Raw genomic sequence first — 21,609 nt, forward strand, 5'->3', positions numbered from 1 at the left:
ACGAGACTGTTCAATATTTCTTAATATGTGCAGCCAGCAGTCCATAAAAGCAACAAGGTCATGCTGGTGCCCTTGTTTCACGCTAGCTTCTTCGAGCGTCTCACATCATTTTCATACATTGGGTGAGAACGCAAAACTGTTGCAACATTGCAACAGTTTGCAATAGTTGCGGCCTGGAGTTCTCCTGGAATTACAAGTGATCTCCAGACTAAAGAGATCCCTAGAGAAAACGGCATCTTCGGAGGGCAAACTCTATGGTATAGCAGAGATTCTAAGTGAAATCCCTTCCAAACTCTCCCTTTGGGAAGCTATGAAATGTTGAATTTGTCGAGTGGTTGCCTTCCTCATTTTGCCAGCATGATTTATTTTATTTGCTTTGGGTGATCAAGCACACAGGTTTCAGGCAGCCAATTGGAATGGTGTGAACTGCAATTATGTTTTGGATTAGACAGGCATTGATAAAGGACTTCCCAGCTGCAGGGTTGCTCAGAATATAGATTCTGTACTACTGATGTTTGGATTTTGACCTAAAGTGTATTTCAGTATTATCTTTGAAGAATACCCAAGATGGAGGTGGTGGGCCATAACACTGGATCATCAGTTGGTGTGTGTAGGAATCCTTTCCCCTGTGCTGTTTCCCCTGGGATGGAGAAAGTAGAGAAAGAAGTACTTTTCTCCCTTTCTCACAATACAAGAACTTGTGGGCATTCAATGAAATTGCTGAGCAGACAGGTTAAAACGGATAAAAGGAAGTACTTCTTCACCCAAAGGGTGATTCACATGTGGGATTCACTGCCACAGGAAGTGGTGGCGGCCACAAGCATAGCCACTTTCAAGAGGGGGTTAGATAAAAATATGGAGCAGAGGTCCATCAGTGGCTATTAGCCACAGTGTGTGTGTGTGTGTGTGTGTATATATTGGCCACTGTGTGACACAGAATGTTGGACTGGATGGGCCATTGGCCTGATCTAACATGGCTTCTCTTATGTTCTTATGTTTCTATACACACCTACAGGAGCTGCTGTTAGACTGATGGGGGACAGGTACAATTTTGGTACTTAGGGAAACAAGGGTTAACCCTTTCCTATTATGGGGAGAAAGGCTTCAAACCTACTTGCTCCAGTGACATGGACCCACTCAAAATCTCACTCCTCCCCCAAGCCTGCTTCTTATTATAATATGTATTGTGATTCATAATTTTTTTCTCAGTGTAATAGTGGAATGTAGCAATTAGAGAGATTCCCTAATATTTAGCAATGTTAAGGAATTGGTAACTTGTGTACTTGTCTATGATTACATGACCTTTGCGTTTTTCCTACTGCAAAGGTTGCTAGCTATTGGCTGGTAAGCAATGCAGGAAGGAGGGAGCACGATGATGAGGAAATGACATTGTGCTGATGGTGCTTCACTTCCAATGAATACCCCAAAGTGATGTCACTATACCAGACCAATATCTCTAAGATTCACCAAATCTCTATGGTAAAAGTTTGGGCCAAATCCTAGAGTGTCACATTGGCAATGTGCTGTCACTTTCAGGTATTTACTGAAAGAGATGTTCCACAATCTACACAACACCACTTTTCCAGCTTTGTCCCTCCTGCTGCCTCAGTAGTAATTATTAATTATCATATGGCAGTGTGTGTAGTATAGCCAGGAGATCCTAAGATTGTCTGGCAGGCAGAAATTTTAGATCTTTTCGAGTTATGCACCACAAGGTGGTGAGCTAGACTTGTTTTTGAGGCAAGAGGCGATTTGTCATTGCCTGCCTCTGCATCATGACCCTGATATTCCTTGGAGGTTGCCCTTCTGACCCTACTGCTCCACTGAGTGATGATAGGCAGAAAAAAAAAGGAGGCCTGAAGCGCTAGATTCTCGAGACAAAACATCTGCTGTGCAAGATGTTTTGGTTCCTCTTCATACTAAAGTTGTTTTAAGCCATTCTTATAGTTTCAGAGAACAGCCATGTTGGTCTGCAGTAGAAGAACTAAATACAAGTCCAGTAACACTACAGAGGCAAGATTTTCAGAGTCTAAGCTTTTGAAAGTGAAAGCTCCATTTGTTAGATATCTCTTGCTCTCCAAGGTGCTACTGTACTCAGATTAGCTCTCCTGATTCTGAAGGTCTCTCTAGGTCCCAGAAATATTACACTCTAGAGGTAGATCCACATAATGTAGGATGTTCCACTATCATTGTGCTATGGAAATTGTTTGCAACTGGATTTCCATATATATATATATATATATATATATATATATATATATATATATATATATATATATATATATATATATATATATATATATAGAAATCCAGTTGCAAACAATTTGCAAAATATGTGGAAATCCAGTTGTAAGAACAATAATGAACCATCTAGTGGTGTGTGAATGCAACCAAAGTCTCCTGGCAGAGAGATAAACTCTCAGGTTATGTCAAGCTACTGAGCCTCAGGTTTGCATCAGAAAGTTAAATAAATGACAACTTCATCACCTTCTGTAAGCATCTCCAAATATTAAAAATAGCAATAGAACTGGATTTTTAAATAGATCAATCAAGTAATCAGTAACCCAGTGAGCAAGCTACTTAGATAATCTTGGATGATCAGGACTGGGAAGATCAGGAGAGTAGAATTTAGGATACAGTCATCTGGAGAATGGGATCCAGCTGTGACAAATACTTTGGATTGCCTGAAAATGATGCCATTAAAACACACACACACAATATTTTTAATAAACATTTAATTGTAGCAAGTCAGTTACCACCGGGTATGGTGGGGTGCCCATTGTTCCCATTCTTTTTAGGACCATCGTTCATTCAGTTAATCTTTGTGGGGTTTGCGGGGATGTTCTTATTCTCTTCCTCATGGGGTGTTCTATGTCTTGATGAGAATTTGCAATACCTCCACGAGGAAAACTCCTCCTCTTCCATCCAAGCTGCTACCTTACTCTCTCCAGACACTGGAAGCCAGCCTGATATGCCCATCTCAGCCTCAAGCTGTGCGGGTTCAAACAGCGCTCCATAAGTTCTACAGGTGTTGCCTACCCTGCCCCCTTCTCACAAGACTTTCTGCATTTCACAAGGTCCATGCTTCCTAGTTGGAGATCAGCCCAGTGTTTCCAGGAAGCCTTTAGCTCTTTTCTTGGTGCCTTGTCAGCCACTAATTGGCTGTCTGTCCCTAGGGCTGCCATTGGGTTGCCAATATGATGTCTGGATTGAGAAATACCTGGAGATTTGGGGTGGAGCCTGAAGAGGGCAGGGTTCAAGGAAGGGAAGGTACTTCAGTGGAGTATAATGCCATAGAGTCCACCTTCCAAAGTGGCCACTTGCTCTGACTGAACTGATCTCTGTTGCCTGGAGATCAGTTGTAATAGCGGGAGATCTTCAGTCACTAGCTGGAAGTTAGCAACCCTAGGCTGCCATGTCAGAAGTTGAACATTGTTCCCTGCTAGTGTTTGGTGTGACTGGCCCTGTATCATGGGATGTGTCCTGCCACTCAGTTAGTCAGAGGGAACAACTTCAGGGCAGTGTTCCCTCTATGCTGAGTTAGTGTGAGCTAGCTCATAGTTTTTTAGCCTCTGGCTCACCCATTTTTGTCTTAGCTCAGGAAAAATGGCCTCAAAGCAAACTAATTTATGCAGCAACTCACACCTTTAACGCCAGTAGCTCACAAAGTAGAATTTTTGCTCACAAGACTCCACCGCTTAGAGGGAGTATTGCTTCAGGCCACAGGGAGGGTCAAACAGAGCCCACTCTGGAAATCTTATCATTGTTATTGGTTCCAGAATTAAACAATATTTTCATCTAAAACAGTGCTCCCCGCCCTTTCCCCCCCATCTTTCTGGTAACGTGAAAGAAGAGATTTTCATTCGCTGATTCTCTATCAGCTGCAGAGTTTCCTAGCTGTGGACCCTCAGAATACTGTATAACACTTTGCCTTTGATTGGCTGGGTAAATGGGCTTGGTTTTCTTTTTCATCAGATTTACTAAATCTGGCATACATCCCATGACACTTCTTGACATTCCCACAGCGTCATACATTAACAGACAAGAATTTGTTTCAATCCTTCAAATTCAAAGGAAAGAAAGAAAATGTTCCAAAATTCATTTGGAAAGGAAAAGTCAGTGCATGTCACAGGCATAAAATAGATCTGGGGTGCAGCGATATAAAAATGGAACAAGTTAATAATCATAATTATATTTGTAATTATGGAATTTAGATATGTAAAGTAGCTCAGGAGTTAGCAGCTGCAAAATTCATTACCGTGCCATGTTACACATCTCATTTTTATAGGAGCTGTTCTTGAGTGTCAGCGAGATTAGCAATTGGAAAGTTCAAGAGCTTTACAAATGCAGGTCACTTGCTCATTTGCAGAAGATATTAAAAAGTGTCCACCAATTCTGGGGGAAAAAAGGTTGGCAACCAACTTTTAATTAGTAGTTATTCTTGGTGATTATAACGTCAGTGAGTGTGTTAATTCTAAGCAGAGGGCTGTGGTATTAGTGCGTTTATGGGCTCGAAGTTCACAACCCAATCGTTGTTGTCACTGCTTCAGTTGAAGGTATCCCCCCCCCCCATTTTGAGACTGAGAAACAGTTGGTCTGCATATAGACGTACATCACAAAGAAATTCACAACACTGGGAATGCAGATAGATTGAAAGTAACCAATTTAAACAATAGAAAAGGGCAAGACTCCAATAGCACCTTAAAAACTAACAAAATCTGTGGTAGAGTATGGGCTTTTATGAATCACTATTCACAGGTAGAATATGATTCCATCTGTGTATTGGAAAGTGGAGTGTATATAGGAAAGTGGGAGTGCACATGAGCTCTTTTTTAAAAGTACCTGTTGTGTCCTCAGCACGGTGTAGTAGTTACAATGTTGGACTAGGTTCTATCAGACCTGAGTTTGTCCTGCCATGGAAACTCACTGGGCAACCTGATCTACTCAGCCTACTTTACTTTGCAGGCCTGCTTTTATGAGGATGAATTGGAGGAGGAGGGAATGTTGTTGCCCACCCCTGGGGGGGGAAGGTGTGCACCCACATGCTAGAAAGCACCTCAGATTGCGATGGACTAATTGGTAATGACCTCTTACCATGCTCTTCCAATCCAGCACAAATTCCTCCCCTTTAGTGGTTAAGTGTGCGGACTCTTATCTGGGAGAACCGGGTTTGATTCCCCACTCCTCCACTTGCACCTGCTAGAATGACCTTGGGTAGGCCCTAGCTATCACAGGAGTTGTCCTTGAAAGGGCAGCTGCTGTGAGAGTCCTCTCAGTCCCACCTACCTCACAGGGTGTCTGTTATGAGGAAGGAAGATAAAGGAGATTGTGAGCCACTCTGAGACTCTGAGATTCAGAGTGGAGGGCGGAATATAAATCCAATATCATCATCTTCTTCTTCTTCTTCTTCTTCTTCTTCTTCTTCTTCTTCTTCTTCTTCTTCTTCTTCTTCTTCTTCTTCTTCTTCTTCTTCTTCTTCTTCTTCTTCTTCTTCTTTACTGGCCAAGATTTTCTAGACCATGTCTTGGTCTTCCCAGCTATTTTTTGAAAAAAGAAAATCAATAATTAACACTGCTATAGCAAAACACTATAAAATATGTCAATTACTGATTTTTTTTTAAAAAAATCCCCTCCAGTAGCATTGTGGGGAGGGATGGTGGTTCAGTGGTAGAGCATCTGCTTGGGAAGCAGAAGGTCCCAGGTTCAATCCCCGGCATCTCCAAAAAAGGGTCCAGGCAAATAAGTTTGAAAAAACCTCAGCTTGAGACCCTGGAGAGCCGCTGCCAGTCTGAGAAGACAATACTGACTTTGATGGACCAAAGGTCTGATTCAGTATAAGGCAGCTTCATATGTTCATATGTTCATAGGGAACTGAAGGAGGGAAAGTGCAGGGGAAGCTACCACATGGATGCTCTGTTGTGGCCATGAATGCCTTTGCAGGAACATAGAAAATCATCACCATACTGTTACCCAAATTGATTCAAGTGTCAGGCCCATAGTGTACAAAGTGTCCTCTACACATGTAGGGTTAAACTGTGTTACTGGGAAATTATTTTGGCTGGGGTTGAGCAGTCTGGTGTACATTTGCGTTCCAGTTTGGCACAGAGCTCAAATTGGGAAGGAAAAACAGGACAGAAAGAGAAAATCTTAAAAAAAGAATGAACCGTTATCTCACTTACAAGATGCAAGGCTAGAAGGACTTGATGCAAAATGAAAAACATGAAACAAAATAACATAAGAACCTTGATTAATCAGTCTAATGGTCCACCTAGTCCAGCATATTGTCTCATATAGTGGCCATATTGGGTTTTATAATTTTTATTGATTTTAGCTACAAAAAGAAGAGGCGCAAGCATAGATACATTAAAGAGGGGAAGGGGTGGATACAAAGTGGGGAAAACAGAAACAAAGGAAAATGCAAATATGTCAGTTACAATTCTACTTCCAAATGAAATACCCAATTCTTTCTACCTGCAGGTATGAAGTTCTCCCCTTATATTTTACCATCTTTATCTTTCATTATAGATTTTTTACTAAACTATTACATAAAATGCAAGTCTAAACAATTCTTCTTCAGCATATATAAGTATAAAAAAGTCAGAGTAGTCTCAACACAGAACTGGCTGGCTAAGCTTAACCATATTGAAAGCACAGACTAACTTGTTAGTTTAACAATATCATCATTAAAATAAGCATATGAAACAAATATCTTTATCCTTCTTACTAACTTAATTCAAGTAGAAAGAAAAAAACAGATTTAAAATGTCATAGAACAAAGGGAGAGAAAAAAATAACAAGCTAAAGATTAAACGTAATAGTTAATCTGTCTCAGTATAAACAATTTCTCCAAACAAACATACTAAGAGCAGATCTACCAGATTACATAATAATTGTGCTGTCTGCCTTCTTAACAATTGATCCAAATTATCTATTTATCTATATATCATTTTTTTGCAAAACTTTTCAATCCTTAAAATCTCACTAGACCTTTTAAAATTATGTATCAGTTCTTATTAAAAAATCCATATCTAATTACCCACAGAGGGAACAACAGTTCAAAGACCCTTCTTCCTGAAAGATTTCCACATCTTGATTTTTTGCTGCTTAACTTAACCATATTGAAAATACAGACTAGTTTGTTAGTTCAACAATATCGTCATTAAAATAGCATAAGAAACAAATATCTTTATCTGTTAAGAGCGAATCTACCAGATTACAAAATAATTATGATGTCTTCTAACTTCTTAAAAATTAATCCAAATTAACTATTTATTTACATAAAATTCTTTTCAAAACTTTTCAATCCTTTAGCTCTTATATCCATATTACTCTAGGAGAAACAACTTAATATAACCCAAAACTCTCACTTAGCCTTTTAAGATCGCATGTCAGTTCTTATTGAGAGTTCCATATCCGACTACCCACAAAGAGAGAGACAATTCAAAGACCCTTCTTCCTGAAAAACTTCCACATCTTGATTTTTTGGCTGAGATGCACTTTCTCTCTCCTTAATGCAGTCACCCCTCTCGGTAAAAGTAGGAAGGATTCCACGCCATTTGTTCCTCTCGAAAAAACTTAATCAGTCTCGATTTCCAGTCCTACTTTTTAACTGCGCCATAAGGTTCCATTTTGGTTTTCTTTTGTTCGTTTCCCAGCGGATCACTCTCCATTTCCAATTCCATAGATATCACCAAGATCTCTAACACTCTGCTCATGTAGATTTGAGATTTTGCTAGTTTTCAGCATAAAAGCTCCCATTTGTTTTTTAATCAACTGTTAATGAACCAAGATCCTGCTTCAGAGAAATTATGCTACGTAATATATCTTTTTTATAAAACATTTTACTTGGTAATGCCATTTTTCTCTGTCAACAAACTCAGTCTATTAATCCAAGTTGAAAAGTATCTCAGAGACCCAGTTAGTCTGCCTCTCCAAATCTCCTCCAGCTGTGATTTTGGATGTTACCATTTCAGTTGCAATCAGACAACAAAGACATCTCTCCAGAATATATCTCGTTTTTGTTCAGACCATATTGCAGCCGGATAATAGTCTCTTTAACACATATCCAATTATAATCCGGGTCGATTTAGGTATCTATTCAGTCTAATTCAGATTGTTGCCAATGCTCAAAGTTGTTCTTGGTCTTTTCAAAGCCTCATGCACAGGAAAGTGGGGGGGGGAGGAATCCACTTCTTTCCCTTCCTTTGAACTGTCCCGCTTGTTGTTATGTAAAACGTCTCATTAGCCAGTGGTATTGAAAGCAAACTTACTTGCCAAGTAGAATTACCATTCTTGAGGTAGGGAAGCGATACATCAGAAGTTTATTAAGAGAAAAGAAAGCAAGCAGTCGGGTGTTCATCTCTTACTGCTGTGGTCATGGCGGTGGAGTTTTGGGGCATACAAGAAGGACAGGAACAGCCGCCGCTATGCCCCTGGCTTCTTGCAAAAGTCCCATGCTGAAAGAAAACCCCTTCAGGGTCTCCTTGGGGGTGCCATGTCTGTGGCACCCCTCCAACAGCCTGATTCAGAGGGCCGCTGGAGAGACGGTCCGCGGACCCCCGCTAAGCTCAAGGTGACATAACCCAGAAGTCTAGTGGCCATATTTGGGTTGGGAGCTACAACAAAGCATAGAGGACAGGGACTTCTCTCAATGGTAACTCCTGGCACTGGTACTTCATGGACAGATGCACTATGCACTGAGAAAAAAAAAAATTTTAATTTTGGATTTGGAGTGGGGACTGTTACTATAGTTACTAGTTTTACAGATAGGACAGTACTAGTTCAGGATTCAAATCTGTGTGTCTCTCTCAGGTTCTGGAATTTTGAGACCATTATTTTCAACAGGGAACCAATTTGAGAGTCTTCAGCAACTGTTTTTAAAGTTAATGGCACCAAAGTTGCACAGAACACAGTCAGAGGGATAAGCTACATGCTATGTTTATGTAGGAGTTCTGTCCCAGTTCACTGCTTTGATCAATGTCACATACCAGCTCCATGAACATTGTTTAAAAGTCACAGAAGCTGATTTTGCTGAAGATACAGGTGAAGGAAAGGGATCTTGCTCCCCTGAGCCCTTTTACTGATCCTAAGGCTACTAAAAACAGTAGAAAGGTATTTGCATAAATTTGAGGCAATATGTGGAGTAGTTAGAGAACTCAGAGCTTGGCACAGACTCCTCCATGGAAATTCCTTCACTGGGGCTCAGGCTGGGAGCATTCAATTCCTGATCCCTTGAAAAGATCCATTTGGAAAGGAGAAATGCCTGGAAAGTTCAAGATGGGTAGCTGCAGGTGGTGAAAAACAGAAAAATAGGTGGTGGAGCTCATCCAGGGATTGTTATGCAGCTGCACCTAGTATTCAATGGACAAGGTGGGAAGGAGGAGGTGGTTCAGGAAGGGAAGGTTCAGGAGCTGTGCTCCTGTGAGCTCCTGCTGAATCCAAGGCCTGGATAGCTTTGTTAGTCTGTCTATAGCAGCAGAAAGAGTAAAAGTCCAGCAGCACCAAAATAGTTTTTGATGGTCTTTAAGGTGCTACTGAAGGAGCCCCGTGGCGCAGAGTGGTAAAGTTGCAGTACTGCAGTCGGAGCTCTCTGCTCACTACCTGAGTTCGATCCCAGCGGAAGGTGGTTCAGGTAGCTGGTTCCAGGTTGACCCAGCCTTCCATCCTCCTGAGGTCAGTAAAATGAGTACCTAGCTTGCTGGGGGGGGGGGAGTGTAGATGACTGGGGAAGGCAATGGTAAACCACCCCGTAAAAAATCTGCTGTGAAAACGTTGTGAAAGCAACGTCACCCCAGAGTCGGAAACGACTGGTGCTTGCACAGGGAACTACCTTTACCTTTTAAGGTGCTACTGGACTCTTGCTCTTTTCTACAGGGAAGTTCAGAGAATCAAAGAGAAACAAGATGCCTGCTTCTGATTGGAAGCTCCTCCAAATGAAAAACAGCACAGATTTTTTTTTTGGGGGGGGGGTAGGTCATAATGCATAAAAATTCCAGGTTTATGTTTCCATTCCAGAAAATCAAGGTAACATCCTGAAGCAGTTTTTTTTTAATATGTGTATTTTAGGCTTGGGAATTTCAGAGCAGGCACACCTTTTAATCACAATGACTTAGTAGCCACTGCTGGACTTATCCTCCATGAATATTTCTAGTCCTCTTTTAAAGCTATCTCTGCTTGTGGCTGGGAGGGAAGTCAGCATGTTATAGCCTGATCTTGTCATATGTCAGAAGCTAAGTAGGGTTGGTACTGGGATGGGAGACCACCGAGGACATCTTTGCAGAGGAAGGTCATGGAAAAACACCTCTGGTTTCTCACTTGCCTTGAAAGCCCTTAACTTTGAAAGCCCCATAAGTCAATTGGGACTTGACAGCAGTTATGTACCTATGCTCGTGATCACCATTACATCCTCCGTCAGTGAACTTCACATTTTAGTGACTCACTGAATAATGATCTACTTTCTTTTGTCCATCCTGAATCTACTGCCTATCAACATCAGAGGGTTGCAAAACACATTATTTAGTGTAGTGTGAACGCATCAGTTAGAGGCCAACAAGAGTTTCAGGATATAAACTCTTGGAGAATCAAAGCTCTTTTTGGGAGAAGAATTCATCGAACTAATATGCAAAGGACCGTGGTATGGACCACTGTCGCCAAGTCATTGCATTCGAGGTAGGGGACCAACTGCCTTACCAGCCAAAGGTGATAAAAGGCTGATCTGGCGGTGGCTGCCACCTGGATCTCCATATTTAAAGAGGGATCCAGGAGCACCCCTAGGCTTTTAACCTTGGGCACTGGTGTGAGCCGCACCCCATCAAAGGTTGGTAATAAGGCCTCAGTTCCTGGACCGCCACAACTTAGGTACAGGACCTCCATCTTTGTCAGATTCAATTTCAGTCGACTCAGCCTGAGCCACCCTGCCACAGCTTGAAGCGCCATGGTCATGTCTTCTGGGGAGGAGTTGGACTGGCCGCCCATCAACAGATAGAGCTAGGTGTCATTTGCATACTGAGGACATCCCAGCCCAAACCTCTGAGCAATCTGGGCAAGGGGACGCATGTAGATGTTAAATAACATCAGAGAGAGGACTGCCCCTTGTGGCACACCACACACAAGTGGGTGCCATCGAGACAGTTCCTCCCCTATTGTCACCGTTTGTCTCCAACCCTGAAGGAAGGAAGAAAGCCACTGTAAGGCCAACCCTCGTATCCCAGCATTTCCATATCTGTTCACATGTGAATTATGTATATTTACTACAGCAGTTGATTTTGCTGGATTTTACTTGTTTTATGTAGTCAGTGCTTTTTTTGTAGCAGAAACTCCTTTGCATATTAGGCCACACACCCCTGATGTAGTCAATCCTCCAAGAGCTTACAGTAGGCCCTGTAAGAAGAGCCCTGTAAGCTCTTGGAGGATTGGCTTCATCATGGGGTGTATCCTAATATGCAAAGGAGTTCCTGCTACAAAAGAAGCCTTTTATGTAGCTATTCATAAAATTTGAAAATTATCAATGAATCCATACTTTCCCTTTCCCCTTTTTTCCTTCTGTACCCCCCCTTTACTTTTGAAAAAAAAATACTAAAGCAGGAAAAAGCTCTCTTTGGAGATTAGTAGGAATGGAGATCCCAGTCAAAAGGTAGGAAGGATGTTCTAAAAAATGCTTGTAAAGGATGAAAAGGTACAATGTATATTGTAGTAGACTTGATCAGAACAGGGGGGAAATGTTGGGGGGGGGGGCAAAAATTAGCATCTGTAGTGTAGTGTATGTCCTTATTCAAACCTAGGGGTAGGTAGGGTCCATTGTTCTGGATTTGTGAGTGAACTAAAGTTCATATATATATATATATATATATAGAGAGAGAGAGAGAGAGAGAGAGAGAGAGAGAGAGAGAGAGAGAGAGAGAGAGATCCAGTGTGCATCACTCTACAATATTGTCTTTTCTGACTGACATAAGTTATCCTTCCCAATACATGCTACAGAGGCTGGTGACTGAACCTGGAACCAAATATAGGCAAAGCATGTATTCTAGCACAGGGCTACAGCTACAAATCCAGTCAGGGGTGGAATTCTAGCAGGAGCTCCTTTGCATATTAGGCCACACATCCCTGATGTAGCCAATCCTCCAAAAGCTTACAAAAAAGAGTTTTGTAAGCTCTTGGAGGATTGGCTACATCAGGGATGTATGGCCTAATATGCAAAAGAGCTTCTGCTAGAATTCCACCTGAGATCCCAATATTCAGTAGCTCTAACATGAGTGTCTGCAAAGGCCCTATAAGGGGTCTCCCTCACAAACTGAAATATTTTCTAGCGCAAGAGCATAAGGGCGCCATTAACTGTGGGTGACCAAATTGCAGTAGCAGCAGAATAGGACGCAGCTGCGAGAGTTTCCTGAATCCGAAACAAATTGCTAGCTCCAATTTTGTCCTTAATGGAAATCCAGAGAAACCATTTGGCCTACAATCACCTGGCTGTTAATAACTTGGATATCCTCCCAGTTTTGAACTCTTTGAAAGTATAAATCAAGAAGAAACATAGACTCATCGTACAGGTGAACTCAAGCTGAAATCTCGACTCAGTCAGGCATATTGTCTTTCTCAGAGTTAATCTGCTTATGCCTGATTTGAAGCACACATCTCAATGCAGGGACAGCATCTAGTTTTAATGGTACCACAAGATCATTGTTCCCTAGCTTTCCCAATATATTATTTTTATTCTCTGCCACTTAGCTTGATAAGGATTTTTTAAAACACACACACATTAAATTGGACCCATTTTACAAATCTTTTTCAATGTTTCCCCCCCTCCTCCCCTGTGTGGGAATGTGGGATGGAAGGAATGAATGTCAGATGCCTTGAAAATGTCACTGTCATTATTTGACATTTTAAAGTAGAGATACAAAAATGAATGAACTCAACTGAAAGTGCAAATATATAAAACAGTCATGGTTCAGGATCCATCCAGCCTCTAACTGGTCCCCCCCTGCTCTTTACAGATATTGACATTGATGTGAAAACTCACCATGTGTTTATCCAACAGCCTGTCATGTGGCGCACTGCTATGAAGAAAGAAAGTTCAAGGGACAAAATCACATACAAGTGTGAATTGGTGATGATGAATTAGCTTGAATGTGGATCCCTCTGGATTTGAAGGGTCCTGGATATCACATGAAGCAAAGGCACTAACCTTTCAGGTATTTGAGCTAGTTTGAAATAGCTTCCTATCTCTAATGACATTGAACATGACCCCGTGATCACCCTTGATACTGTACACACGGGAAAAGGGTTCCCCAGGATTCTGAAGACTCATTGATATGAGAGAAGTGGAAGTGGAGGTGTCATTTCTGCAGATAAGGACAAGGGTCTAGTCTAGTGCATTTTGGAAGTGCATCAGAATTCTTTGAGGATGAAACAAGAATTTCATAGACCGGTTATCAGAATGCAAGGGGCAATCTTTATTTCTCCTTGACGTTAGTGCATCTGTATCATTTATTCAGAATATTTCTGTGCCACCTTGCCACCCAAATAGGGTCTCCAAGATGGTGAACACCATTAAACATTTGAAATGTTTAAAACGAACTATATGTACAATGATTCGATAACACATAGAAACAAATATAACAACCTGAACCAGGGAGGAGGCCAATATCGATTACTGACAGTAAATCGAACGAGGGATGCCAGCCACCAGCTGGGGCTTGGGGATCTCCTAGAATTACAGCTCATTTCCAGATTTCAGAGACCAGTTTCCCTGGATAAAATGGCTTGTGTTGGAGGGTGGAGTTTATGGCATTGTACCCCACTGAGATCCCTGTCTTCCTCTGTCCACCTCCAAATCTTCAGGAGTTTCCCAACCTGGAGCTGTCAACCCTCCCCTCCCCCCACACCCTATGCCAAACAGAACAAAAAAAAATATATTTGCCTTCTGGCAGTTCCTATGCAACCAGTGATCAGTGTAGCATAATGCTTGGAGTACTGAGCTCTTCCCACTTATCTACACTTCCCCTATCCCTCTACTCTCCTTATCTTGTTTGAAATTTCATTTTGTAAGTTCTTTGGAGCAAGGGCCATGTCCACCAAGGATTTTATATATATAGTTATTATTGATCATAACAGCTGAGGAATTCATTGGGTGACTTCAGACCAATTGGTCTGTCTCAGCCCAGCCTCCTTCCCAGATTATTCAGATGGGGGGTGGGGGTGGGAAACAGGCTAATGCCATATTAGACCATGCTAAAACCTTTGGAGGAAAGGTGGAACACAACTAATAAACACCCATTTAAAAACCAAGTTAACCAAACAAAACACAGCCTGATTGCTGAAACATCGATGCCATATAAGACATCGAACAATACAAATATGAAAGCATCAGTTGCTGGGCGCTTCGTGCTGCAGGGTTTCAAGAAAGGAGAAAAGACAACTCAGAGCAAATGCATATTAACAGAAGAGACACCTACTGTGCATTTTCTCAACAGCCAGAAAGAGATTTGCATTTTGAAACAAGCAGATATAAAAAGAGAGAAAAGGAAAGTGCAGCTGAATTAAAGCTGAGGGCTTCTCATTGAATGCAAATTGTTATGATGGATTTGAGCCTCATTAGCCTGTGCTCACTTATCATTCCTAGGCTCCTATTTGTATTTTTACCATCTCCCCCTGCCCTATATGCCACCTCTTTCAAAGAATCACTAACCCCCTCCCAATGATTTATTTTCAGATGGGAAAGGAAATTTCTCAGCTTGATCTGATTCAGTTATCCTCTAAGACTTGTATTCAAGTACATCACCTCATTGCTGTACAGTTAATAACTGGCAGGTTACATTAAGTACACACTTCACTGTAAAACACTGGCTTAAATCTTCTGTCATATTACAGGATGTGGGGGGGGGGATATGCACACACAGAGCACATCTTTCTCATCTCTCCTCCCACAACAGCCTGAAATGCCCCCCAAAAACCTGTTCCTTGGGGTTCCCTGTCCCCCAGGAACCAGATTTCAGAGAACATTTCAGGCTGCCAAGGGAAGGGGAAAGAAAGGAAGTTGCACTTTATGAGCCCATCTCCTTGCATCCCTCAAAATGCTCCGAGGGATCTAAGCCACTGTGTTGTAGATAATATGACATGCTCAAACATTGCTACATGTGCTTGTCAGATTATTTGTCATGTGTTCAGATCTTCCAATTGGCAGTCATTCCATGCATGTGCATTCTCATACAGCCCTCAGAGACCCATTGTTGCTACTTGCTGTTTGGCATGCTCATCATAGAAATAAAGAGTGGGAACATTGATCAGTTAGCCAGTGATCATAAACAATCCCTATTCTTAGGGTTTGTAGAATCTTTCGGGCTCAAGTGCCGTGTTCTACTGGAGATAGTTTTCCTTCCAGACGTTTCGTTCTCAGCTGCGGAGAACATCCTCAGTGGCGTTGCAGCCGGTGCATATGCACAGTAGGTGAAACCAATGTCCCTCCAGGTTCACGTATCAGGAGGGAGGGGGGGGTTGGATGTGAGGATGTTCTCTGCAGCTGAGAACGAAATGTCTGGAAGGAAAACTTTCTCCAGTAGAACACGGCACTTGAGCCCGAAAGATTCTACAAACCCTAATGATGTTACCAGCCGTGAAAACCTGAAATCTTTGATAATCCCTATTCTAAAAGTCTTACTGTTCCATGTTATCATCAGGGTTATTTTGTGCATGTACATTTTCACACAACCCTGTCGGAGTTGTAGTATTCCCTTGTAATTTATTTCTCTTACCTGCCAATTCATGTTTCCACCTGGATACCCCAAGCTCAGATCTCAGAAGTTAGGCAGAGTCAGCCTTGGTTAATACTTGCATGCAGGGCTTTTTTTTTTGGAGCTTACAGTAGGTCCTGTACTAGGAGCCCTGCAAGCTCTTGGAGGATTGGCTACATCAGGGATGTGTGGCCTAATATGCAAAAGAGTTCCTGCAACAAAAATAGCCCTGCTTAAATGGGAGACCACCATGGAAGTGTAGAGCCACTACACAGACACAGGCAATGGCAAACCACCTGTGCATGCCTCTTGCCTTGAAAACACTATGGGGTCACCATAAGTCAACTGTGACTTCATGGCAACACAAAAACAAACCCAACCCCCCCCCCCCGATTCGTGAACCTGGAGGGACATTGGTTTCACCTACTGTGCATATGCAAAAGTGTTCTTCAAGGCACGAGGAAATGGAACCAAAAGACAACAGCTACTGTTTAGCTGCAAAGCAGTTCAGAAGTTGCTTGAGATGGATTGCAGCAAGACAAAGATATCTGAGGCTCAGCTCACAAGTGATCATGGCTGTCACACATGATATTTCTTCTTGCCAAACCCGTTCACTGTGAAGTTTGCAACATCCCTCAGTAGGGACAATGGGACAGGGGGTCACCACTTCCAAAACACTGCTTCCATTGAATTGAGAGTCACTAAAGTTCGAGACAGGCTCTTGGACTGAAGGAAGGCTTCAGACATCACTTAGTGGAGATGTATCATGCAGGTCATTGTATATGAGAAAATGGGAAGTGATATAAATAAGAGAATAGGAGACTGGATTTATACCCCACCCTTCACTCAGAGTGGCTTGCAATCTCCTTCTTTTCCTCTCCCCCCAAAAGGCACCCTGTGAGGCAGGTGGGGCTGAAAGAGCTCTGAGAGAACTGCTCTTGAGAGAACAGCTCTGAGAGAACTGTGACTGACACAAGGTCACCTAACAGCTGCCCGTGGAAGAGTAGGGAATCATACCTGGTACCCCCCCCATATTAGAGTCCATGCACTTAACCACCACACCAAACTGAATTTCCACCGGTAGTTCTTTGATCAATGGCTTATTCATACATGCAAGTTAATTGTTGATCCCAGGTGAGATACTGCTCCCTACACAGATGCAACATAGCCTTAGCTGACTCACCACTGGTCAGCTAGGGCTCCTTGTTTCATCCGTGTAGGGAGCAGTGTCTCATTGCAATTGGTTTCCATGTTCATAAATTCATGACTGCACCATCAACGATTAACTTGCATGTATGAATAAGCCATTGACCACACGACTCCAACCCCAAATGTTTATGACTGTCAGGGCTTTTTTTGTAGCAGGAACTCCTTTGCATATTAGGCCACACACCCCTGATGTAGCCAGTCCTCCAAAAGCTTACAGGGCTCTTAGTACAGGGCCTACTGTAAGCTCCGAGAAGATTGGCTAGATCAGGGGTGTGTGGTCTAATATGCAAAGGAGTTTCTGCTACAAAAAAAGCCCTGATGTCCGTCATGAATGGAGGTTGTCCACCAGCATGATCCATTACAACCTTAGTGTCTTAGTGAATGGTTTTCATGCGACGGGTCTTTCTTTGCTTAATAACTAAGCTTCATTTCTTGCTTTTAATCATATGCTTATGCTCCTGATTCAGAACAGTGGGGATATCCATTGAAGAAATAAATATTTGCAACCCAGTGCCCAGAAAACGTAGAGACAATAAGGGAGGTGATGGGGAGGAGGTTTCATTTTGAGTGAAACACAAAGAGATTTAGCCAGCTTTCTCTAAGTAGAATTTACAGGAACAAAATCCACCAATAATGAGCTGAATGCCTGTTGGCCTCAATATGCATATTTATCAGCCTCAATTAAGCTGGCAGCTCGCCAGGTTTCAAACTTAGTGCTGTCATTCATATTCCCCTGGGTAGATGAATAGGCTGTGTTTGTTACAGCTGAATCCATTTAGACTCCCCCTCCCCCTTCTTTCAGTGCAGCTTTTTTTATTAAACAAAAAAATCACCCACTTTCATCTTAGCATGGACAATGCCGATCCACTTTCCGCATGGCACATAATATGTGCTAAAAATCCATTTTCTAAAGAATGGCGAAGAAACTGTTTTCATCAGATAGAGCAGTTGAAGGTCAGGTTTAAACAGATGTATGACATTAACCATGCTTGATTGCACATGGTTCTGGCATGTATCACTGTATGACTGCTTAAATACGGATGTTTGGCAAAAAAGCTGAAAATGCCTCTTAAAATTAGAAGTGGGGGTAAAATATAGGACAATATTATCCCACTGTTTTCATATAGGTATAATGTGGTATTTTTCACCATACGGAGAGCTTATTTTTTAAAACCTTATTTACAGTGCTATCCTGTACCCAGTTAATTTCTTCTAAGCCTATTAAAGTCCAATGGACATAGAATGACGTAATTCCCCATAGGATCACCATCCTCCTTTGAACATTGTCAAAAGGCAGAATGATGGAGAATAACAGCCTCAATTCTACTCCAAGGAGATTAATTGGTTAATTTAGGGTTGCCAACTTCCAGGTAGTACCTGGAGATCTCCTGCTATTTCAATTGATCTCCACACAATTAAGATCACTTCCCCTGGAGAAAATGGCTACTTTGGAGGATGAACTCTATTGCATTATACCCTGTTGAGTTCCCTCCCATCCCCAAACTTGGCCTTTCCCAGACTCCACTCCCAAAATCTTCAGGAATTTCCCAACCAGGAGCTGGCAGCCCTATACATACTATCTACCCAATGGGTTATCAATGCCTGTTGGTATCACAGAATAGTAGATTCAGAAAGCAATGCAAAGATTCAGTTGTTAGGTGGTAAGTTTGAACTGGATCTGTGGACAGCAGGTTTGACTAGGGATGGACACAAACCAGGAAAATGCAATTTGGTTTGTAGTGTGGTACCCAGAATGGTCCAGTCTCGATATTGGGGATATTAGCTATGAGACTGGGAAGACCAGAAGGGAACAGGGATCATGCACCTGTGTCTGTGGAGGTCGAGTTTAGAAAGAAGACTCCATATTTAAAAGGATTTTAAGAGTTTTTACTAAAAAATACAGTCACAATCAAAATGTACACACAGTCAAGAACTAGCAAAATAAGGAGTGAAAATAGAGACATTTAAGGAGTAGTTAAGGATGATACTACCTTTCCAGATATGCAGATGCCTGTGTATAGGGAGGTGAAGAGAGAGATATGCACAGCACATAACTAGCATTAAGGGGGTGTACTCGTGTGTAGGCACCTTCAGAGTGCACACTGAAGTGTGGTTTAAATCCAGGTTTTATGCTATTTTGAGGGCGTGGACTCCCCTCTTGAAATGTAATGACTGATAACAATTGTAGCTGGGTTTTTTTCCAGGGCTGACTGAATAGGTTCCCAGGTTTACCCCCAAAAGATGTGAAGGGTTCCTGATGGTTGTGATTGTTTGATGTACACTATTATATATGTGTGTATACTATAATGGACCTTTTAAAAACATGTTTCTAGAAATAAATATTATCTATTGACTCTTGGGGATAGAGATCAGTTCCCCCTGGAGGAAATGGTCACTTCAGAGGACAACCTGTTTGATATACAAAGATTCTAGATTATCCCTCACTACATTCCCACCTCCTCAGGTACCACCCCCAAATCTCCAGGAATTTCCCAGACCAGAGTTGGCAAATTTAGAGTGTGGGAAATTTCCCAGCCCATGTTTTTCACAGTTTTTTTGCTGTGGAAATGTGAACTAATGAATTGCTTTCCAGACCTGTCCTCCTTTTTGTATTTTTTCTAATCTTATTAAAGTACATTACATTTTGAATGAAAAATTATCCATAATTATTTTAAAAGCATACTGTTTGCTAAATACTACATTGTTTGATGGCAGATTTTCCGTAAGTTCAGGAACTGGGAGAACATGTGTAAAGACATGTCCCATGAATCAGTGTTATGCTTTCTCCATGATTCTTACATTGATTAATTCATAGAATCATAGAGTTGGAAGGGATCTCAAGGGTCATCTAGTCCAACCCCCTGCACAATGCAAGAAACTCACAAATACCTCCACCTAAATTCACAGGATCTTCACGGCTGTCAGATGGCCATCTAGCCTCTGTTTAAATACCTCCAAGGAAGGAGAGCCCACCACCTCCCAAGGAAGCCTGTTCCACTGAGGAACTGTTCTAACGGTCAGGAAGTTCTTCCTAATGTTGAGCCGGAAACTCTTTTGATTTAATTTCAACCCATTGTTTCTGGTCCTACCTTCTGGGGCTACAGAAAACAATTCCACCCCATCCTCTGTATGACAGCCCTTCAAGTACTTGAAGATAGTGATCATATCACCTCTCAGCCGCCTCCTTTCCATTAAGTGCCATAAAGTCACAACTGACTCATGGTTACCCCCTATGGGATTTCCATAGAAAGAGACAAGTAGAGGTGGCTTGTTATTACGTTCCCCTGCAGCATAGAAACCTGGATCTTCCTTGGTGGTTTCCCATCCAAGTACTAAACAGGGCTGACCTTGCTTTAGCAACCAAACTCTGGCAAGTTTATGCTAGTCTGGGCTATTCAGGCTGCTGAATTTTTGCATTACTAAGTTGCAAACCATCTTGCTCTCTCAATTTCTTCAGTTCTGGTTAAATTATATAAGCTGTAACATAGGCTTTGAAGCAAGGGTTTTAAATTTACTATATCTCATAATGCCTGGGGTTATAAAACAGGATACTGGACTTGGTTGACTTACGAATGCTATTCCTTTACCCAGATGCTGGGTGCTTTTGAACCTTTTCAAGTACAAATAAACATTACAATTGCTTGCATTTACAGAGAGAAAAGGAATCAAATAATTTTTATGGGACAAACAACACAGTCCAAATGTCAGACATGAAGGCGCCCATTTTTCTTTTGACATCAGGCTGCTTGGATTGTCCCTTGAAGGACAATGGAATGTTTTAACAGTTTGAATTGATTTTTCTTTTTCAGATAATCTTATAGTTTTTCCCCTCAAGGACAATGTTCTATTGTTAGACATTCATGCCATGGGATTTGACAGTCCTCATAAACCTCATTTATGAACCACACAGACTCTGGATTGATATATAAATATCAATATGAATTGTGCCGATTTGATAGATGACAGAGTTTTGATGCAACAGTCCATTCAAAAACGTTCAGAGGGTTTTGTCTCTTTTTCCTTTGCAAATGACATTGGAATAATATCTGTTCTATCCTGATAGTCCAAGGGCTGCTTCTCCACCCTAGCCATCTCACTTGTCTTGAAAGCCCCTTGCTGGGGTTGCCATAAGTCAGTTGTGACTTGATGGGCCTACATATGGTCATTGCACTTTTTCATTTTTTTACAGGTAAGTTTATATGCCACAACCTCCAACCTCCACAACCTCCAAGAAGAAAAATATAATATAATGGGTTCAAAGCATTGAGGAGACGAGGTAACAGTGATAACAGCTCTTTATTAGAGGCAGCATGGTAGGTGGCAGCACTAACAAGACTGGAGAACCGGCCAATGGGGCCCTAACTATATACAACTCTGGGTTCCCGCACTAGCAGGTTATTGGTCCATTCAAATTGGTCGGGGCCCTATGATTGGTGCAGGGCAGCAGGTATTAGAATCCTGCTGCCCATTGACCCTAGTTCCCCAAACTCCGTTCTTCTGGCTCCAATGAGGTAAATAGGAATACTCAGATACTTGACATAATTCTACATACATAACATATACATAACCATACTAAAAGCTTATTTTGAATTGGTAGCTGTAAAATTGCAAACAGTCTGAATAAATAGGACCAGGGGTCATTTTGTAGAAAAGTAGGTGGTGGAGCTCATCCAGG

This window comes from Heteronotia binoei, chromosome 3, assembly GCF_032191835.1.
Source record: "Heteronotia binoei isolate CCM8104 ecotype False Entrance Well chromosome 3, APGP_CSIRO_Hbin_v1, whole genome shotgun sequence".
In the NCBI taxonomy this organism is placed as follows: domain Eukaryota; kingdom Metazoa; phylum Chordata; class Lepidosauria; order Squamata; family Gekkonidae; genus Heteronotia; species Heteronotia binoei.